Source organism: Dendrobates tinctorius, unplaced genomic scaffold (genome assembly GCF_039654945.1).
Source record: "Dendrobates tinctorius isolate UK_male_01 unplaced genomic scaffold, ASM3965494v1 ptg000015l, whole genome shotgun sequence".
Classification (NCBI taxonomy): Eukaryota; Metazoa; Chordata; class Amphibia; order Anura; family Dendrobatidae; genus Dendrobates; species Dendrobates tinctorius.
In genome coordinates, this window is record NW_027361683.1 from 44976954 (window position 1) to 44994029 (window position 17076).

The following is a 17076-nucleotide window of genomic DNA, read 5'->3' on the forward strand; positions in this document are numbered from 1 at the left end:
GGGTGGTTTGCACGTTAATGACCAGGCCAATTTTTACAATTCTGACCACTGTCCATTTATGAGGTAATAACTCTGAAACGCTTCCATGGATCCCGGTGATTCTGACATTGTTTTCTCGTGACATATTGTGCTTCTTGTTAGTGGTAAAATTTAATTCAAATAACTTGCGTTTATTTGTGAAAAAAATGGAAATTTGGCGAAAATTTTGAAAATTTCGCAATTTTCCAACTTTGAATTTTTATGCCCTTAAATCACAGAGATACGGCACACAAAAAACTTGATAAGTAACATTTCCCACATGTTTACTTTACATCAGCACAATTTTGGAACCAAATTTTTTTTTTGTTAGGAAATTATAAGGGTTAAAAGTTGATCAGCGATTTCTCATTTTTGCAACACCATTTTATTTTTACGGACCACATAACATTTGAAGCCACTTTGAGGGGTCTATATGATAGAAAATACCCAAAAGTGACACCATTCTAAAAACTGCACCCCTTAAGGTGCTCAAAACCACATTCAGGAAGTTTATTAACCCTTTAGGTGCATCACAGGAATTTTTTAAATATTTAAAAAAAAATGAACACTTAACTTTTTTTCACTAAAAAAATACTTCAGGTTCAATTTTTTTTATTTTACCAAGGGTAACAGGAGAAATTGGACTGCAAAAGTTATTGTGCAATTTGTCCTGAGTACGCTGATACCTGATATATGGGGGGAACCACTGTTTCGGCGCATGGCAGAGCTCAGAAGGGAAGGAGCGCCATTTGACTTTTACAATGCAAAATTGGCTGGAATTCAGATCGGACGCCATGTCGCGTTTGGAGAGCCCCTGATGTACCTAAACAGTGGAAACCCCCCAAGTGACCCCATTTTGGAAACTAGACCCCCCAAGGAACTTATCTAGATATGTGGTGAGAACTTTAAACTCACAAAGGCTTCACAGAAGTTTATAACGTACAGCGGTACAATTAAAAAATCATATTTTTTCCGCAAAAATGGTCTTTTCACCCTCAATTCTTATTTTTCCAAGGGTAACAGGACCCTAAAAGATATTGTGCAATTTGTCCTGAGTGCGCTGATACCCCACATGTGGGGGTAAACCACTATTTGGGCGCATGGCAGAGCTCGGAAGGGAAGCAGCGCCATTTGACGTTTTTGGCTGGAATTGAGATCGGACACCATGTCGCGTTTGGAAAGCCCCTGATGTACCAAAACAGTAGAAACCCCCCACAATGACACCATTTTCGAAACTAGACCCCCCAAGGAATTTATCTAGATGTGTGGTGAGCACTTTGAACCCCCCCAGTGCTTCACAGAAGTTTATAACGCCCGGGTGTGAAAATAAAAAAATCGTATTTTTTTCACAAACATGATCTTTTAGTCACCAATTTTTTCATTTTCCCAAGGGTACAAGGAGAAATTGGACCCCAAAAGTTGTTGTCCAATTTGTCCTGAGTACGCTGATACCTCATATGTGGGGGAAAACTACTGTATGAGCACACGTCTGGGCTCGGAAGGGAAGTAGTGACGTTTTGGAATGCTGACTTTGATGGATTGGTCTGCGGGTGTCATGTGCGTTTGGAGAGCCCCTGATGTACCTAAACTATTGAAACTCCCCACAAGTGACCCCATTTTGGAAACTAGACCCCCCACGGAACTTATATAGATGTGTGGTGAGCACTTTGAACCCCCAAGTGCTTCACAGAAGTTTATAACGCCTGGGCGTGAAAATAAAAAAATCATTTTTTTCCACAAAAATGATATTTTTGCCCCAAGTTTTTTATTTTCCTAAGGGTAACAGGAGAAATTGGACCCCAAAAGTTGTTTTGCAATTTGTCCTGAGTACGCTGATACCTTATATGTGGGGCTAAAACACTGTTTGGGTGCATGGCAGAGCTTGGAAGGGAAGGAGCGCTATTTGACTTTTTCAACGCAGAATTGGCTGGAATTGAGATCAGACACCATGTTGCATTTGGAGAGCACCTGATGTGCCCAAACAGTGTAAACCCCCCAATTATAACTCCAACCCTAACCCCAACACATCCCTAACCCTAATCTGAGCCCTAACCCTAGCCCTAACCCTAGCCCTAACCCTAGCCCTAGCCCTAACCCTAATGGGAAAATGGAAATAAATACATTTTTTTATTTTATTATTTTTCCCTAACTAAGGGGGTGATAACGGGGGGTTTGATTTACTATTTATGGAGGTTTTTATGTTTGGCGGCTGTCGCATGCTAAAAGACGCTTTTTATTGTAAAAATAGTTTTTGCATCACCACATATTGAGAGCTATAATTTTTCCGTATTTTGACCCACCGAGACATGTGAGGTCTTATTCTTTGCGGGACGAGTTGACATTTTTATTGGTACCATCTTCGGGCACGTGACATTTTTTGATCGCTTTTCATTCCGATTTTTGGGATGCAGAATGAACAAAAACCAGCGTTTCATGAATTTCTTTTGGGGGGTGCGTTTACACCGCTCCGCGTGCGGTAAAATTAATAAAGTGGTTTTATTCGTCAGGTCGGTACGGTTACAGTGATACCTCATATAGGTCGTTTTTTTATGTTTTGTCGGTTTTTTGCAATGAAAACAATTTTATATAAAAAATAATTATTTTTGCATCGCTTTATTCTGCGAGCTATAACTTTTTTATTTTTTTGCAGATGATGCTGTATGGCAGCTCGTTTTTTGCAGGACAAGATGACGTTTTCAGCGGTACCATGGATATTTATATGCGTCTTTTTGATCGCGTGTTATTGCACTTTTTGTTCGGTGGTATGATAATAAATCATTATTTTTTGCTTCTTTTTTACTTTTATTTTTTAAGGGGGTTCGCTAAAGGGGTTAACTAATGGGACAGTTTTATAGGGCGGGCTGCTACATACGCAGCGATACCAAATATGTGTACTTTTATTTTATTTTATTTTTTTTCAAAAAATGAATTTATTGGGGAATTTTTTTTTTTTACTAATTTATTTAGCGATTTGTTTAAAATTATTTTTACACTTTTTTTTTTTTTTTTACTTTATTACATAGTCCCAGGTGGGACATCACTGTCCTGTGACAGGTCGCTGATCTGTCACATCACAGATCACTGTGACAGATCAGCCATCTGTCACAGGCAGTTCTGCAGACTTCCTCATGCCTGCGCTTTGCAGGCAGTGAGGAAGTCAGCTCCCTACAGGCCCCCGAAGGGAAGGAGTCTCCCGCAGCAGCGCTGCACATTGCGCTGCCGTGGGGGGCTCAGGGAAGCACGGAGGGAGCCCCCTCCCTGCCGATGCTTCCCTTTAACCCCCGGTACACCGCGATCGTGTTTCATCGCTGGTGTACAAGGGGTTAACGTGTCGGGGGCGGTCCGTGACTGCCCCTGACACATTGTGCCGGGTGTCAGCTGTGATAATCATCTGACACCCGGCCGCGATCAGCGGCGCTCACCACGTGAGCGCCGCTGATCGCATTAGACGTACTATCCCGTCCTTGGGAATTAAGTCCCAGGGCACATGGACGGGATAGTACGTCTAATGGCAGAAAGGGGTTAATGTGTGGATGAAAGCTGTGATTAAAAATCATGGTTATTCCACAAAATATTATTTTCTGAACTCTTCCTGAGTTAAAACATCAGTATTGTTGTTTCTAAATGATTATGAACTTCTTTTCTTAGCATTATTTGAGGTCTGAAAGCACTACATTTTTTTATTTTGACCATTTGTCATTTTCTGACAATAAATACAAAATTTAGTGCTTGGAAATTCGGAGACATGTTGTCAGAAGAATAAAAGAACAATTTACATTTTACTGAAAAATATACCTATAAAGAGAAAAATAAGACAAACTGAAAATTTTGCAGTTGGTAACTTCATTTTTGCCAGAGCTGTATATATGAGATTCTATCTATCTATCTATCTATCTATCTATCTATCTATCTATCTATCTATCTATCTATCTAGTTTAATAAAATACAAAGGAAATGTAACTTTAGGTCTTTTAGAGATCATTTCATCTTCAACTTGCTTAGCTGTTCACAATAAGAATAATTTTGACCAGGGGTGCCCAAACTTTTAGGCTATGTGCACACATTGCGGAATTGCCGCGGAAATTCCCTGCCGCAATTCCCTGCCGCGGGAAAAATGATAATTACTTACCGGTAATTTGATTTTCTAGAGCTATGACAGCACCGCACATGAGAGAAGAGAGAAGAGAGAATGTCCTCCCCCAGGAAACAGGAAACCTGTAGCAGATACATAAGAAGGGGGCGGCCTTATTAGTTTACATGCATGTTATATAACAGTGTCACTAATATTCACCTTCTTTTTTTCTTATATATATTTTCCATATATTTACATTTCCAGATATAACTTTAAATTTTCTAGTGCAACACACAACCATCAACAAGATAGGGTGGGAACAATGCGGTGCTGTCATGGCTCTGGAAAATCAAATTACCGGTAAGTAATTATCATTTTTTCCCTTCCCCATGACAGCACCGCACATGAGAGGAAAGATAGAATAGACTCCTAGGGTGCAACAGCAGACAACACTTTTCTCCCAAAGGCCAGATTTGAGGGCCCTAGGTCTAGTCTATAGTGTCGGAGGAAAGTGGATGGTGAGGACCATACTGCTGCTTTACAGATCTGCTCAACTGAAGCATTTGCCCTTTCAGCCCAGGACGTGGCTATGGCTCTCGTAGAGTGAGCCGTTACACCCAGTGGGGGAGTCAGATCCGAAGAAGAGTAAGCTAGTGCAATACCCATACGAAGCCATTGTGCAATCGTGGATTTTGAAGCCTTTTTACCCCTGTTTGTCCCCTGAAAGGAGACAAAAAGGGCTGAAGACTGTCGCCATGATTTTGAGGCTTCTATATATTGAAGCAGGCAACGTCTGACATCTAAGCAATGGAAGGTTTTCTCTCTCTGGGATTTGGGATTCGGACAAAACGAGGGCAAAATTATCTCCTGCTCCCTGTGGAATTTGGAATTTACCTTCGGTATGAAGGCTGGATCAGTTTTTATAATCACTCTATCGTCCAAAAAGGTGGTATATGGTGGATTTACAGATATTGCCTTTATTGAGATGGAAGCAATAGGTTCAAATGGAGATGCTGTCAGTGCCCTTAATATTAAATTTAAATCCCAGGGAGCTACCTTAGATGTTAATTTTGTGGGCCTGGATGTGAAGGAGGCCCGAATGAATCTATAGATCCATGGGTGATCAGCCAGTTTTTGATCAAACAATGCACCCAGGGCCGATACCTGCACTTTTAAGGTGCTTGTGGACAGACCTTTTTCCAGTCCTTTCTGGAGGAACTCTAGGATTTCCTTTATTGGTATTTCCTGGGCTGTTCTAGTTAATTGTCGGCCCGTGAACTGCAAGAATTTTTCCAAAATTTTTGGGTATTTTCGTGAAGTTACCTCCTTCCTGCTAGCGAGCAGGGTGGTTACTAATGGAACTGAGAACCCCTTGGCTAGAAGGAGTCCCCTCTCAAGTTCCACGCAGTGAAGTGCAGCCCGTGAACCTTGGGATGTTCCACTGGGCCCTGGTATAGCAGATCCGGGGTATCTGGGAGTATCCATGGGTCCGAGACAGACATGCGTCTGAGCCATGTGAATCATGCCCTTTTCGGCCAGAAGGGCGCAATTAGAATTATTCGAGCTTTCTCCTGCCGGATCGTTATTAAGACTACTGGAATCAATGGAAACGGGGGGAACGCATAGGCCAGGCGAAATTTCCACCGGTGTAGTAGCGAATCCACCCCCTCTGGCTGCTTTCTTGGATTTAGGGAGTAGAACCTGCCCACTTTCTGATTTTCCCTGGTGGCAAACAAGTCTACTTCTGGTGTGCCCCAGGCAGCGCAGATTTCCCCAAATATTTTTTGACTTAGGGACCATTCTCCCTGGTGTAGTACGTGACGGCTTAAATAATCGGCCAGATAATTGTCTGCCCCCTTTAAATGTGTACCCGATATGGATAGAAGATTGTTTTCTGCCCAAGCGAATAATTCCCTGGCCTCTGCCATAAGGGTTGCCGACCTTGTACCCCCTTGTTGGTTTATGTATGCTATGGCTGTGTTGTTGTCGGATAATATGGTGACATGTCTACCTTGTACTTCTTGCTTTACTAGGGGAAGGGCTCGCCTTACAGCCGTCAGTTCTTTTATATTTGAGGATGCATCCCTCATTTCGGGTTCCTGCTGGCCCTGTAGGGTTCGTTTCTCTATGTGTGCCCCCCAACCACTCGGACTTGCGTCCGTGGTCAATACCACCGAGTGAGTAGTCCAGGGCACTGCTCTGTTTACGTTTTCGGTGCTCAGCCACCATTTTAGGGACTCCTGCACTTGAAGGGAGAGGATAATCTCCCGATTTAAATTGGAAGGACCCTTCTCCTGCTCGGATAGGATCTGCCACTGTAGTTCTCTTGTATGGGCTTGTGCCCACCGGACCGCTGGGATTGTTGCTGTTAACGTGCCCAGGAGCGACATTGCCTCTCTCACTGATATGGCTCGACCGGACTGTATTCGTTGTATTTTTTGCTGGATAGCCCCAATTTTCCTTCCTGGAAGAATGCACTGTTGTTTTAATGAGTCCAATTGAATTCCAAGGAATTCTTGTGACTGTACTGGAGTTAATTTGGATTTTTTCAGATTTATCAACCAGCCTAACCTGGATAATATTTCCAGGACCCTTGTAACTGCATTTTCGCACTTTTGCTTGTCGTTTGCTATGACCAGGAAATCGTCTAGATAGGGTACCAACAGGATATTTTCCTTTCTTATAAATGACGCTACTTCCCCAATAATTTTTGTAAATATACGCGGGGCTACTGATACCCCGAAGGGTAGGCACTGGTGCTGTAGATGAGTGGGGACTTGAGCCATCTCTACTACCAGTCTCAGATATTGTTGGTGTTTCCCGCATATTGGGACATGGTAATAGGCATCGGTAAGATCTATTACTGCCATGTAGCAACCTGGGTCGAGTAGTTTCACTGCTGACCTTAAGGTCTCCATTTTGAATTTCTCTGTTGTGATGTATTGGTTCAGGGCTTTGAGATTGAATATTGTTCTTAGTGACCCATCTGGTTTTGGAGTGAGGAACAGAGTGCTGTAAAACCCTTTCCCTTCCTGATGATCCGTTACTTTTATTAGTACCTCTTTTTGAATAAGGAGTTGGATGTCCTTTTCTAATGTAGCCTGATTCTTTTTGGCTACCCGGGTCATTCTTAGTCTTTGAGGTGGAAGGCTTAGAAAACTTAGTCGTAGGCCCCCGGCTAACAGGTCGGTTACCCACTTTGAGGTGGGCAATGCCACCAACTGGTGGACAAAAAACCGAAGCCTTCCTCCTACCGCCCTGGCGTCATTGTTTAGTATCGGGTCTCGGGGTGGTTTTATTAAAGAGGAATCCTCTCTCTTTTCTTTCCCTCCAAGGTCTACCCCGTGTGGTTCTATCGTCTGGCCGCCCTCGGCTCCCTCTATTGCCTGCTCCACGAAAGGACGAGCGAGATTCAGTCCACCGACACCTAGGGAAGGGGGTTGGAAATCGTTTTTTCTTATCTGACGCCTTTTCCAAAATTTCGTCCAATGCTTTCCCGAACAAGTATTGGCCCTCACATGGTACAGCACAGACTTTAACCTTTGACTGGAAGTCTGCCGACCAGTTTTTTAACCACAGTGCTCTGCGGCCTGAATTTGAAAGGGCGCATGCCCGGGCGGCGCCTCGGACGGAATCTACTGCGGCGTCAGCCAAGAATCCCGCTGCCTTCTGTAGGGAAGGTATTGCCTCCAGCAGTGTTTCCCTTGGGCATTTATTTTTAATTTGGTCACTTAATTCATCTAACCACTTGACCATAGCACGCGCTGTACAAGTGGCGGCCACCCCCGGCTTAAATGACCAAGCCGATGCTTCCCAAGCCAATTTTAGAAAAGCGTCTGCTTTCTTGTCAAGGGGATCTTTTAAGGCGCCCATGTCCTCAAATGGCAATGCTATTCCTCTGGATGTACTAGCAATGGCGGCATCTAGTCTCAGAGCTTTTTCCGATTTATCGCATACCTCCTCATCAAACGGGTATTTACGTGTGAGCGCCTGCGGTATGGACATTTTTTTATTGGGTTTTTTCCACTCTCTCTTGACTAAATTTAACAGGTTATCATGACAGGGAAAAACCCTTCGTTTTTTCCCCTCAAGATTGCTAAACATAGCATCTTGAATTGATTTCGGCTCTTTTGGTGTTTCAAGTCCCATTGTGGACCTTACAAGCTTTAGTAATTTCCCAATATCCTCAGATAGGAAATATGGACGACCCTTTTCCTCGTCCGAGGAGTCCAGGTCCGAATCCGAGGCCTCTATCTCCCCTTGCTCTTCCTCAGACTCTATATCAGTAGTTATCTCTGTGGGAGGCAGTGGGGGCGGGGGTGAGGCAGGTGTTGTATGGGTGCTACGTGTGGTCTGCTCTTTTATCTCATCTTTTACCGTCGATTTTACTTGATCCCGGATCATAGCTTTAATGATTTGTATGAGGGATGGTGACTCTTCGGCCACTGTCTTTTTAATGCACGAGTGACAGAGTCACTTCTCATACGTTTTACTTAGGGCCTTTTTACATAATGCACTTTCTTTGTTCTTTTGTTTGGATGTGGGCTTTCCCTACAGAAAACATACATAGGGCTTTACAAAGGCACTCACCCGGCCCTCTGCGTACCCCGGTAGCCGGTGGTTCTTCCTCCTGTACTCGCTCACCGACTTCAGGATCCATTCCGTTCTGCTGCTGGCCTGCCTATATACACTGGAGCCTATGTGCAGCCTCTCTGGGACCAGTGGCATCTGCCGCATCTCCCTTCTTATGGAGGAGTGGTGCGCGCTTCTGGGACTGCTCCCACCCGGAAGTGCCCAGTACACCGCTCCCCCCGGCGTGTGACGTCACTTCCGGTGCGACCCCGGAAGCCGTCGCCACTCAATCGGCGCCAGCGTCATGGTGGCCACGCCTCCCTCGGCCCTGCCTCCCACTGGAGTGGCCACCGGGGAGTCACACGGGGAGGACACCGCTCACAGCGCCCACCAAGCTGGGCTGTCAGGCGCGCGCGACCGTGCCCCACTGCCATTGCCTCCCCGTGGACCTCGGCCTCGTGACCGGACAACATCACAGGGGGATCCCTCCAGAGGTACAGCTCTGCCCCAGGCATGCGCCTGCAGGAAACAGGAAACCAAACTGGGGAGAGAAGGTGCCACCCCCTTCTTATGTCTCTGCTACAGGTTTCCTGGGGGCGGATACCTTCTCTCATGTGCGGTGCTGTCTTGGGGAAGGGAAAATCCGCGAGAAATCCGCATGCGTAATTCCTGCGTATTTCCCGCGATAAACTAGCGTTTTGCAAGCGTAATTATCTTGCAGAATGCTAGCATTTTCCAAGTGATCTGTAGCATCACTTGGAAAACTGATTGACAGGTTGGTCACACTCGTCAAACATAGTGTTTGACGAGTGTGACCAACTTTTTACTATTGAGGCTGCCCTTGCAGCATCAATAGTAAAATAATTAAAAAATCGTGTTATTCTTACCTTCCGGCATCCCACGCAGCTTTCCCTGGCCTCAGCGATGCTCCCGGCGAGTCCCGTTCCCAGCGATGCCTTGCAACAATGATTTTTGATGACGTAGCAGTCTCGCGATACCGTAGCGGTCTTGTGAGACTGCTACGTCATGAAAGGTCATTGTCGCAAGGCATCGCTGGGAACGGCAGTTGGCGGGAGCATTGCTGAGGCCTGGGGACACTGCGTGGGACGCCGGAAGGTTAGAATAACACGATTATTTTAATTATTTTTTTTAACAGAAAGATGGTACCCAGGGCCAGGAGGAGAATCTCCTCTCCTCCAGACCCTGGGTACCATCCGCACATTTTCCGCTTACTTTGCGCATGCGGAAAGAAAGCGGAACAATGCATTCCTATGTGTGCTGAATTCCCACGATTCCGCACAAAGAATGAGCATGCTGCGTATTTTTCAGCGATGCGATTCCGCCGCGGAAAAATACGCAGCATTAGCACAGCATGTGTGGAATGCCATTGAATTCAATGGGTTGCTTATTTTATGCGTTTTTGCAACGTTTTCGAGCCGAAAAAAATGCGCAAAATCTGCGGGAATTCCGAACGTGTGCACACAGCCTTACATGCCACTATACAGTGTGTCCGTAAAGTCATGGTGCACTTTTATAGTTTACATTTTGGTGCCCTGTCTCTGGCCCAATCATATCACACCTGTTCATGAGGAGAGATAACAAAAACCAATCAAACGACACAAACTCATTTAAGCTGTTGCTGAGCCCCCAGTCAGATTAACCCCTGATAAACTGAACTCTGATTAATACACTGCCAGGTCTGTGACATCATGCAACCACAAGTTTGGATGTGTGTAGGACAGCAAATTGAGCCCACATCAAACTGCACTGAATAGGTATGAAACTGGGAGAGTTTTTCTTTTATTTGGAGCAGATTTCACATTTCTATAGTCTTTTGTTGCTTTCCAGTGACTGATCAAAAGTGCACCATGACTTTACGGACACACTGTATATACAGTTTGTCACGACCGCAGACGCGGCCCAGCAGGCACCTCCACGCCATGGCGATGGGGCGGGCGTCCCCTGGGGGCGCAATATGGACCCTCTATACCACAGAGGGGGACCCGGGCCTACCCGAACTAGGGAAGGGCAGCGACCGGGATTCTTTGGCAGCTGAGCATGTGGACAAGGACACGTAGGACTTGATGACACTGCACAACTTCAGGTATAAAGAAAGTAAAGTTTACTTAACCCCTTCATGACCCAGCCTATTTTGACCTTAAAGAGAATCTGTCACCTACCCTTTGGCGGGCGATGAAAACGAGGTCGGTCCGGTCCGATGGGCGGTGTTCCCGATGTGTGCCGCCTCCCCATCCTTGCCCGCCATCCGCAGGTTATTGCTGAATTGGAGTAGGTGTACGCCGATTAACTAAGCCCCGGAACACAGCAAAATACTTCCGGGGCTTAGTTAACAGGCGCATGCGCAGTCCGGCTTTTTGGCTTTGCCCGCAGTTGGGTAAAGCATACTGCGCGTGCGCTAGTTATGAATGCTTAGCTCACGTGCAAAAAAATGGCGTACACCTACTCCAATTCAGCAATAACCTGCGGACGGCGGGCAAGGATGGGGAGGTGGCACACATCGGGAACACCGCCCATCGGACCGGACCGACCTCGTTTTCATCGCCCGCCAAAGGGTAGGTGACAGATTCCCTTTAATGACCTGGCCATTTTTGGCAATTCTGACCAGTGTCCCTTTATGAGGTAATAACTCAGGAACGCTTCAACGGATCCTAGCGATTCTGAGATTTTTTTTCGTGACATATTGGGCTTCATGTTAGTGGTAAATTTAGGTCGATAATGTTTGCATTTATTTGTGAAAAAAAGAAATTTGGCAAAAATTTTGAAAATTTCACAATTTTCACATTTTGAATTTTTATTCCGTTAAACCAGAGAGTTATGTGACACAAAATAGTTACTAAATAACATTTCCCACATGTCTGCTTTACATCAGCACAATTTTGAAAACAAAATTTATTTTTGTTAGGAAGTTATAAAGGTTAAAAGTTGACCAGCGATTTCTCATTTTTACAACAAAATTTACAAAACCATTTTTTTTAGGGCCCACCTCACATTTGAAGTCACTTTGAGGGGTCTATATGGCAGAAAATACCCAAAAGTGACACCATTCTAAAAACTGCACCCCTCAAGCTACTCAAAACTACATTCAAGAATATTATTAACCCTTCAGGTGCTTCACAGCAACTAAAGGAATGTGGAAGGAAAAAATAGACATTATAATTTTTCCAACAAAAATTTTCTTTTAGCATCAATTTTTTCATTTTCACATGGGTAACTGGATAAAATGGATCCTAAAATTTGTTGGGCAATTTCTCCTGAGTACACTGATACCTCATATGTGGTTATAAACTACTGTTTGGGCACACGGCAGGGCCCGGAAGGGAAGGAGCACCATTTGACTTTTTGAATGGAAAATATGCTGGAATATTTAGTAGTTGCCATGTCGAGTTTGGAGAGTCCCTGTGTGCCTAAACATTGGAGCTCCCCCACAAGTGACCCCATTTTGGAAACTAGACCCCCCAATTAACTTATCTAGATGCATAGTGAGCAGTTTGAACCCCAAGGTGCTTCACAAATTGATCCATAAAAAAAGGACTTTTTTTTCACAAAAATTTTCTTTTAACCTCAGTTTTTTCATTTTCACATGGGCAACAGGATAAAATGGATCCTAAAATTTGTTGGGCAACTTCTCCTGAGTACACCGATACCTCATATGTGGTCATAAACCACTGTTTGGGTTTCCGGCAGGGCCCGGAAGGGAAGGAGCACCATTTGACTTTTTGAATGGAAAATTAGTTCCAATCATTAGCGGACACCATGTCGTGTTTGGAGAGCCCCTGTGTACCCACAAGTGACCCCGTTTTGGAAACTAGACCCCACAAGGAACTTATCTAGATGTGTGGTGAGCACTTTGAACCCACAAGTGCTTCACAGAAGTTTATAACGCAGAGAGTGAAAATAAAAAATCATTTTTTTCCTCAAAAATGATATTTTAGCCCTCTATTTTTTATTTTCACAAGGCTAACAGGAGAAATTGGACCACAAAAGTTGTTGTGCAATTTGTCCTGAGTATGCTGGTACCCCATATGTGGGGGGGAACCACTGTTTGGGTGCATGGGAGAGCTCAGAAGGGAAGGAGCGCGATTTTGGAATGCAGACTGATGGAATGTTCTGCGGGCATCATGTTGCGTTTGCAGAGTCCCTGATGTGCCTAAACAGTAGAAACCCCCCACAAGTGGCCCCATTTTGGAAACTAAACCCGCCCAGGAGCTTATCTAGATGTGTAGTGAGCACTTTGAACCCCCAAGTGCTTCACAGAAGTTTATAAACCCAGAGTCATGAAAATAAGAAATCATTTTTTTTTCTCAAAAATTATTTTTTAGCCCGCTATTTTGTATTTTCACAAGGTTAACAGGATAAATTGGACCCCTAAAGTTTGTGCTCAGTTTGTCCTGAGTACGCTGGTACCCCATATTTGGGGGGGAACCACTGTTTGTGCGCACGGCAGGGCTCAGAAGGGAGGAGCGCCATTTGACTTTTTGAATGGAAAATTAGCTCCAATCGTTAGCGGACACCATGTTGTGTTTGGAGAGGCCCTGTCTGCCTACACTTTGGAGCTCTGCCACAAATGACCCCATTTTGGAAACTAGACCCCCTAAGGAACTTATCTAGATGCATAGTGAGCACTTTGAACCCCCCAGGTGCTTTACAGAAGTGTATAACACAGAGCCGTGAAAATAAAAATAATTTTTTTTCCTCAAAAAATGATTTTTTAGCCCGCTATTTTTTATTTTCACAATGGTAACAGGAGAAATTGGACCCCAAAAGTTGTTGTCCAGTTTGTCCTGAGTACGCTGGTACCCCATATGTGGGGGGGACCACTGTTTGGGCACACGTCGGGGCTCGGAAGGGAAGTAGTGACGTTTTGAAATACCGACTTGATGGAATGGTCTGCGGGCGTCATGTTACATTTGCAGAGCCTCTGATGTGCCTAAACAGTGGAAATCCCCCACAAGTGACTGCATTTTGGAAACTAGACCACACAAGGAACTTATCTAGATGTGTGGTGACCACTTTGAACCCCCAAGTGCTTTACAGAAGTTTATAACACAGAACCGTGAAAATAAAAAATCTTTTTTTCCTCAAAAAATGATTTTTTAGCCCGCAATTTTTTATTTTCACAAGGGTAACAGGATAAATTTGACCCCAAAAGCTGTTGTCCAGTTTGTCCTGAGTATGCTGGTACCCCATATGTGGGGGGGACCACTGTTTGGGCACACGTTGGGGCTCGGAAGGGAAGTAGTGACGTTTTGAAATACCGACTTGATGGAATGGTCTGCAGGCGTCATGTTACGTTTAGGCACATCAGAGGCTCTGCAAACCTAACATGATGCCTGCAGACCATTCCATCAAGTCGGTATTTCAAAACGTCACTACTTCCCTTCCGAGCCCCGACGTGTGCCCAAACAGTGGTCCCCCCCACATATGGGGTACCAGCATACTCAGGACAAATTGGACAACAGCTTTTGGGGTCAAATTTATCCTGTTACCCTTGTGAAAATAAAAAATTGCGAGCTAAAAAATAATTTTTTAGGAAAAAAAATGATTTTTTATTTTCATGGCTCTGCGTTTATAAACTTCTGTGAAGCACTTGGGGGTCCAAAGTGCTCACCACACATCTAGATAAGCTCCATGTGTGGTCTAGTTTCCAAAATGGGGTCACTTGTGGGGAGTTTCCACTGCTTAGGCACATCAGAGGCTCTGCAAACAGTGGAAACCCCCCACAAGTGACTCCATCTTATCTAGATGTGTGGTGAGCACTTTGAACCCCAAAGTGCTTCACAGAAGTTTATAACGCAGAGCCGTGAAAATAAAAGAATCATTTTTTTTCACAAAAATCATATTTTTAGCCCCCAATTTTTTATTTTCCCAAGGGTATCAGGAGAAATTATGGGGGTAAACCACTGTTTGGACACACATCGGGGCTTGGAATGGAGGGAGTGCTGTTTGACATTTTGAACGCAAAATTGGCTGGAAAAAATCGTGGCGCCATGTCGTGTTCGGAGACCCCATGATGTGCCTAAACAGTCGAAACCCCTCAATTCCAACTCCAACTCTAACCCCAATACACCCCTAACTTTAATCCAACCCTAATCATAACCCTAACCACAACCCTAACCCCAACACACCCCTAAACCTAATCCCAACTCTAACCCTAACCACAAGCCTTACCCTAATCCCAACCCCAAACCACCCCTAACCCTAAACTTAACACTAATTCCAGCCTTAACCCTAATTCCAACCCTAACCCTAATTCCACCCCTAACCCTAATTCCAACCCTAACCCTAATTCCAACCCTAACCCTAATTCTAACCCTAACCCTAACCCTAGCTATAACCCTAATTCCAACCTTAACCCTAATTTCAACCCTAATTCTAACCCTAAATGGAAAAAAAAATATTTTTTTTATTTTATTATTTGTGCCTGGCTATGGGGGGGAATAAACGGGGGGTGTATTTACTTTTTTTTCATTTTGATCACTGTGAGAGTGTATCACACTGCACTGCACACTGCGTACTGCGCCTGCCATTTTGCAAGATGGCGGTGCCCATCATCCGGACGGCGGGACACCGGGAGCCACGGCGGGACACATGAGGTATCGGGGGGAATCGGAAGGTGGGGGGAGCGATAGGAAGGGGAGGGGGAGCAGATGATGCCGACAGCAGCGACCGATCACCACCGTCCATCGGTGGCGGGAGCTGATTGGCCCCGCCAGTCGGTGTGCGGGGGGGTCGGGTGTCGGTGTCCAGCCATGTCCGATGCTATTGCAGCATCGGCCATGGTTGGATTGTAATATTTCACCAAATTTCATTGGTGAAATATTACAAATCGCTCTGATTGGCTGTTTCACTTTTAACAGCCAATCAGAGCGATCGTAGGCACGTGGGGGCTAAGCCACGTCCCCTAGGATTAACCATAGAGTGTCCTCTGTGTGCGGGTCGGGTAACCTTTCAGTGACCCCGGTCACCCGACCCACAGGAGGGCGATTTATAGCATGACGCCTACGCAGGCGTCATGGGTCGTTTGGGCACGACTTTTCATGATGCCTACGTAGGCGTCATGGGTCGTGAAGGGGTTAAAGTAAAGTCACAGTACATAGACAAAACAGGGCTAAGCCAGGTTCCCGATTCCACACCTCCCAGAAGGGTACCACCCAGTAGACCCCAAAGCACCAACGGATCACCGAGGCACACAGGCACACATAAGCGGGACATCGGAACACAGGCAGGACGTCAGGACACACAAGGTCATCAGGACATCAGGACACACGAGGTCATCAGGACATCAGGACACGAGGTCATCAGGATACACAAGGTCATCAAGATGCAGGCAGAACATCAGGGTACACGAGGTCATCAGGACATCAGGACACACGAGGTCATCAGGACATCAGGGTCACCCACAGGACATTAGAGTCACCGACAGACATCAGATGGGAGTCATTTGGTTCCGGACATCCAACACGACCTACAGGCACCACTGCAGTCATCCAGCTCCAGTCTCCAGGCAGCGGTCATCAGGTTCCAGACTGCGGTCGTCAGGCTCCGGGCATCGGACCTAGGAAGGAACTCAAGCGTGATGGTGCTAACACCGCAGGATTGCTGGGCCTGCATGGAGCTAGCACCGCATGATAGTCAGAGCACAGCATAGTAGATGCTCAGCAGGAACGCCAGTTACAAGAGTCTCAGAGTCACTGGGTGCGGGGCTCCAAACACAGAGGAATTCCAGGAACATAACACAGCAGACAGTTCAGACATGGTCAGGTACAGGACAGGTACAGGATCAAGGATTCAAGCCTGGATACACCGCCTCCAGGGCAGGGCGAATTTAGACAGGGTCAGATACAGGACAGGTACAGGATCAAGGATTCAGGCCCGGATATACCGCCTCTGGGGCAGGGCAAGGGAACAGGACAAAGCAGGAATCAAGGCAGGGAATTTGGTACCATAACCGAGACAGACGAGGTCCACAGACATGAGACACACATAGCAAAGTCCAGGAGCTTTCTGAGTAGCTCTGGCCCCACCCATAGGGCAGGGTAAGTTTATAAAGGGGCTGCCCCTCAGCAATTGGCTGGGGACAGCATTTCAAGTACACACACTAACCCTGATAAAAGCAGGGGAGGTGTGGCTGCGCATGCCCTAAGCACACACAGAAACCATTGCAGCACAATCAGTGCAGGAACTGCAGCTTAGAGCACCTGGCATCGTCTGCAAACCTAGACACACGTGAAAAGCCATGCACCAGCTGCAAATGACCTTACAACCCGTGGACAGCTTCCACAGCGGCGACCAGGGACCGCACATGCGAATGGTCAAGCAGCAGAGCAAAGACCTAACAACACATGTGCAGCTACGCAGCAGAGCAGGAAACTGAGCAGGCTCCATACAGGTAA